Here is a 4,753-nt window from a genome sequence, read left to right as displayed (position 1 = left end):
CCATGAAATGGAGGAGGTGCGTGATAAACAGAGGATAGCCGGCAACACAAGTGGAAGGAAGAGAGGTGTTGGAATCGCCGGAGAGAACAGATTACGCTAAACGACCTTGCTCCAAAGTCGAGTCCAACCTATCGACTCCACCTTCCAAAGTAGCCCCAGGCCGGACGCCGTCTAGTCGGGCCCTCTCACAGTTAATAGCCGCTCCCGGGGTAAGGGCGATGGCCTTGGTTGCACCAAATATGTCGGGGAACCCGACGCCGACCTTACCGTGGTCGCCAAGATGTCAAGATGAACAAGGCATTAACTAGGGATATCCCGGTGTATCGCAAACAAGTGGCTGACTACATTTTCCTTGATGACTACAAATTTCCAAATGAGTAAGTCATCTAAAATCCTAATTTTTTATCATATTAAGTTTTATCAATATAGACACATGTCCATACCGGAATTCTACCGTATTTTGCGTAGAGTTTTACAAGATATGCTCGTAGTTGTACAATATATACTTTGGAGTTATACATTAGAGGCCTGGAGTTATACCTAGAGTAATACATGGAGTTATATGTTTCATCACCGAAGTTATATATATCGTTAATGGAGTTACACATTCCTAAATCTGCAGTTATACGTTTCACATGTGAAGTTATGCGATCATTTTAATAGCGATTACCTTCCCATTTAGTATACGTTATAGCCTTATTAACACTGCTTTATCTGAACTACGGTGAACCACTTGTGAGTTATGGCCGGCACGGAACAATTAATAGGTTGAAAATGTTGTCTATGCTCCCCGAGACGCCAATGGATGAAAAAGTGATTGAGTGTTGGTCCTTGTTGCTTAATCGATTGGAGGCAGAGGATTGCGGGATTTTTCGTTCGTCTTTCTTCGGTATCCGTCATATGGTATGGTCCTAATCAATCCTTTAATATGTTATAAGAGTTGCACATACCCTCTTTAAAACTTTCACAAGGGAAATTAAGTCTAAAGTTATACATTCACCTTACGAGTTCAACATTTTGTTTTGAGAAGTTATTAACAACCAAAGATATGAACTTAGGCATTCTTCATTATGCTATAAGAGTTCTTTGTGCAACTCCAATGCACAACCCCTATAACTCCACCGGTATCCTCACACATATACTTGCTACTTGAACAGAAATAATCATGAACCTGTACGAAACCCTGTCCAACAAACACCGGACACCGACAGGTTGTACAATACGTGGGACGTCTTCCGAACCGACTGTGGGACAGATTTCAGCTTGAAGGCTGATTTAATCTTCGTACCCATTAAGATTGAAGCCCATTATGCATGTGTGTGTATCAACTTTAATTCTAGGACGATTGATCTTCTGGACAATAAGTACTATTCAAGTCCACGGCAATCGGAGATATGCAAACCTGCTCACGTTATTGTAAGTGTAATTAAATTGTAATTATGTTCAACTAAAAAGTGTTGTCACCGCTTTTACAATCTCACTTTTTGACGTTCTTGTCTCTGCCAGGCGAGCCTCATGAGCGACTACGTGGAGTCGAGGGACAACGAGAAGAACAGAGGGAAAGACATACCGGCGTTCCAGTTCCGTCAGATCCAGTTTGCCTGGCATCAGCAAACGATAAACGACACCGAGTCTGGCTTGTTCGCCATGATGCACATGTTAATGTACGAGGGTGATAGTTTTGGTCACGTTGATCTCGAGAGGAAGGTGAACCGTCGATATTTGGTGATCCAGTTGGCAGCGACGCTTCTCCTAGCTGACATGAACATCATCAGGGAAGGAGTTCTGTCCAAGGTCAATGGTTTCATTGGCGAGAAATTACAGATCCTCAAGCAAGTAGAAGCCAGTGATGTGACCATAATTGGCGCATATTTAGCCCCCGAATTAGCCTTGTTCCCATGCTTTTTAGTGCTTATTTGGGTCATTTCTTATCTTTAGTTCTTTGTTTTGCATATTCTTTGAGATTTTGATCCCTTGGTAGGAAAGGAGTAAGAATCTTGCATTTTCATGGCAAAAAGAGACTAAATTGATCGAATTCAATGACCAAGCATCAAGGAGAGACAAGATTAGAAGGCCTTTGTACATATTATAGTAGAAGAGCAATGTTGGGAAAAGATCCTTGAGTCCCCAAGGAAATCCCCAAGGAATTTATGAAGAAAAGGGAAGAAAAGAAGAAGATTTGTTGCTGACTGACAATCCGAGCGGATTGTCACCAATCCGTCCGTCCCGCAGCAGCACAATCCGAGCGGCTTTGCCACAATCCGCTCGGATTCCCCCTCCACAATCCGCCCGGATTCCCCTGAATCCGCTCGGATTCCAACGCCAGAATCCGCCCGTCCCGACCCTATTCCGCCCGAATTCTAGCACAGCACGGATTGTCTTCTCCAAGCTACGAAGAAAGAAGCCCTTCTCTCAGAAAATACCGGGTCCTCCTTGCTCAACTTAAAAAGTGTAATTACTAGTTTAGCCCTTAGTTAACCCTAATGCATCCTCCCTAATTTCCACTATAAATACCCCATTAGTCTAATTAGAGGAGCATGTTCTTCTTATCAATAATTAGTGTAGTTAATATCAATCAAATCTCTCTTTAATATTGTAATCAAGTATTAATCAAGTTTTAATCCAAGTTTTAGTTCTTTAATCTCTCTTTTGTTCATCCTTTATTTTGGGTAATTGAAGATTATTTTGGGTTATTGTTGGGAGATTGACAACCTCTCAATCAAGCATTCAAGTACTTCTTTTATCTTTGCTTTATTATTGGAATCATTAGTAGGTATAATCTCTTAATCCCTTTTTAATTATTGTTAATTACTTTCATTTATTCATCATGTTTCATATTGTTGGTATGATTGACAACCTTGCTAGCATGATCAACATGATAATGAGTGAGTAGTCTCTTAGCTAGGGTTAATGGGTGATTAGGGGAAACCAACATGGGGAATGATTCATGCTTAAATTAATATGCTTTCATGTTTTATTTGCTTGCTTGTTTTGATCTCAACTCATGCACATGTTATATTTGATGAAATGCTAAGCCTATGAATCCTTGCATTTACTATCATCTCCTATCTTTTCAATGAGACTTGTAAGATATAACCCAACTCGAGTCTCATTAGACCATGCATGTTGTTGAGTAGGGAAGATTAAGTCGACTTGTAGGTGTTGTACAATCTAATCGATTCGGCTCCGGGACCCAAACTTTCCTAGGATTGTAAGATATAACCCAACTCAATCCATCACAACAATAATTGCTTGCTTATAATTTGAGAACATGTTTGTATGATCATATCCCATGATTCCCCTATGATCCCATGACACCCTAGTGCCTTTAATCAATTGTTTATACCCCTTTAATTCATCTTGCTTGTTTATTTTCATTTGCTATTTTAGTTTAGTAACCTTCTACACCAACCCAATTTGTGACACCCCTTAGACACCACTAGTTGCAATAGAAATCTCATTTCAACTCCGTCCCTTGGGATCCGACCTTTACTTGCCTCTTTACTAATTGTAGAGTTGTATGTGGAGCTATAAATTGTGTTTTGATTCGACCGTGACCAACGACCACATCTTAATTTGTGAACACTTAGCGGGATCGCATCAAAAATGGCGCCGTTGCCGGAGACGGTGTTTGTTTGATTTAGATTTCTTTTTATTGTTATTAGTTGTGTCTTTCTTCGCCTTGAGGAAGTAAAACTCCTCAAGGTTTGTTCTAATTGTTTTCAAGTTGTTTGATATTTTGCATGTCTAGAAGGTTACAAGGTGATTTGTTACCTTTTGACCGTGAAATCGAAAGAACCTTGACGAACAATAGGAGAGTTGTTAGGAGGAATTTAAGAGGTATTAGTGAAGTTGTTCAACCCACTAGTGAGTTTGTCAATCCTTTCGCAATAGAAGGAGAAGAGAACCCATTACACAATACCCACAAAATCCACCTACAATGCCAAAATTCTCGTCACACTCCGTACCCACCGAGGAGAATCTACCAAATGGTACTCCTACTCCGCAACATCTAACCGGAAATTTTATTGCCAAGTCCGCCTTCATCCAATTAGTTGAGAGGAGCCAATTCGGGGGGATGCCTAGTGAGGACCCTCATTCTCATATGGAAACCTTTTACGACTATTGTGATGCTATCTCTCAAACGGGCGTGACTCAAGACCAAATTAGATGGGTCCTATTTCCTTTTTCCTTAATCGGCACCGCGAAGCAATGGTTGAAGGGCCTTGATAAGGCCACCCTTGGAATAGATTCTTGGAAGAAGTTGGCTCTAGCTTTCTACAAAAAATTCTACCCACCGGAAAAGACTAACATGCTAAGAGCTCAAATTACGGGTTTTAAGCAAAGGGATGAAGAGTCTTTGTATGAAGCTTGGGAGCGGTTCAAGGGAATTTGTCGCTCATGTCCTCACCATGGACTTAGCGAATGGTTTTTGGTGCAACAATTTTGGAATGGTTTATATGAAGATTCTAGGAACATTCTCAATATGGGATCAAATGGAATGTTCACCGAAGTTGATGACAATCAAACATGGAACAAGATTGAGGAAATGGCGGTCCATAACTCACAATATAGTAGACCTCGCAAGGCTACTAGAGGAGGAAAGCATGAAGTGGACTCCGTTACTCAATTGGGTGCTCAACTTAGTGCTCACATTGACACAATCAACTTGAAGTTTGAACAAGCTATGGCTAGACTTGAGGAAAACTCAAAATCATCAAAACATCATGTTAATGCCATGACGGCATCCTCA

The 4,753-nt window shown here is 40.8% G+C and overlaps 1 non-coding gene across 1 annotated transcript; it reads right to left on the bottom strand.

Annotated features, from left to right (window-relative positions):
- Positions 1–4,312: 4,312 nt before the first annotated feature.
- On the bottom strand, positions 4,313–4,419 carry LOC141654316 (small nucleolar RNA R71). Its single transcript, XR_012547877.1, has one exon. It is a non-coding gene; the product is annotated as a small nucleolar RNA R71 (small nucleolar RNA).
- Between the last annotated feature and the right edge of the window lie 334 nt (positions 4,420–4,753).

Source organism: Silene latifolia, chromosome 4, assembly GCF_048544455.1.
Source record: "Silene latifolia isolate original U9 population chromosome 4, ASM4854445v1, whole genome shotgun sequence".
Taxonomy (NCBI): Eukaryota; Viridiplantae; Streptophyta; class Magnoliopsida; order Caryophyllales; family Caryophyllaceae; genus Silene; species Silene latifolia.
Note: the sequence above shows the minus strand (reverse complement) of the source record. Positions and strands in the feature narration are given on the sequence as shown.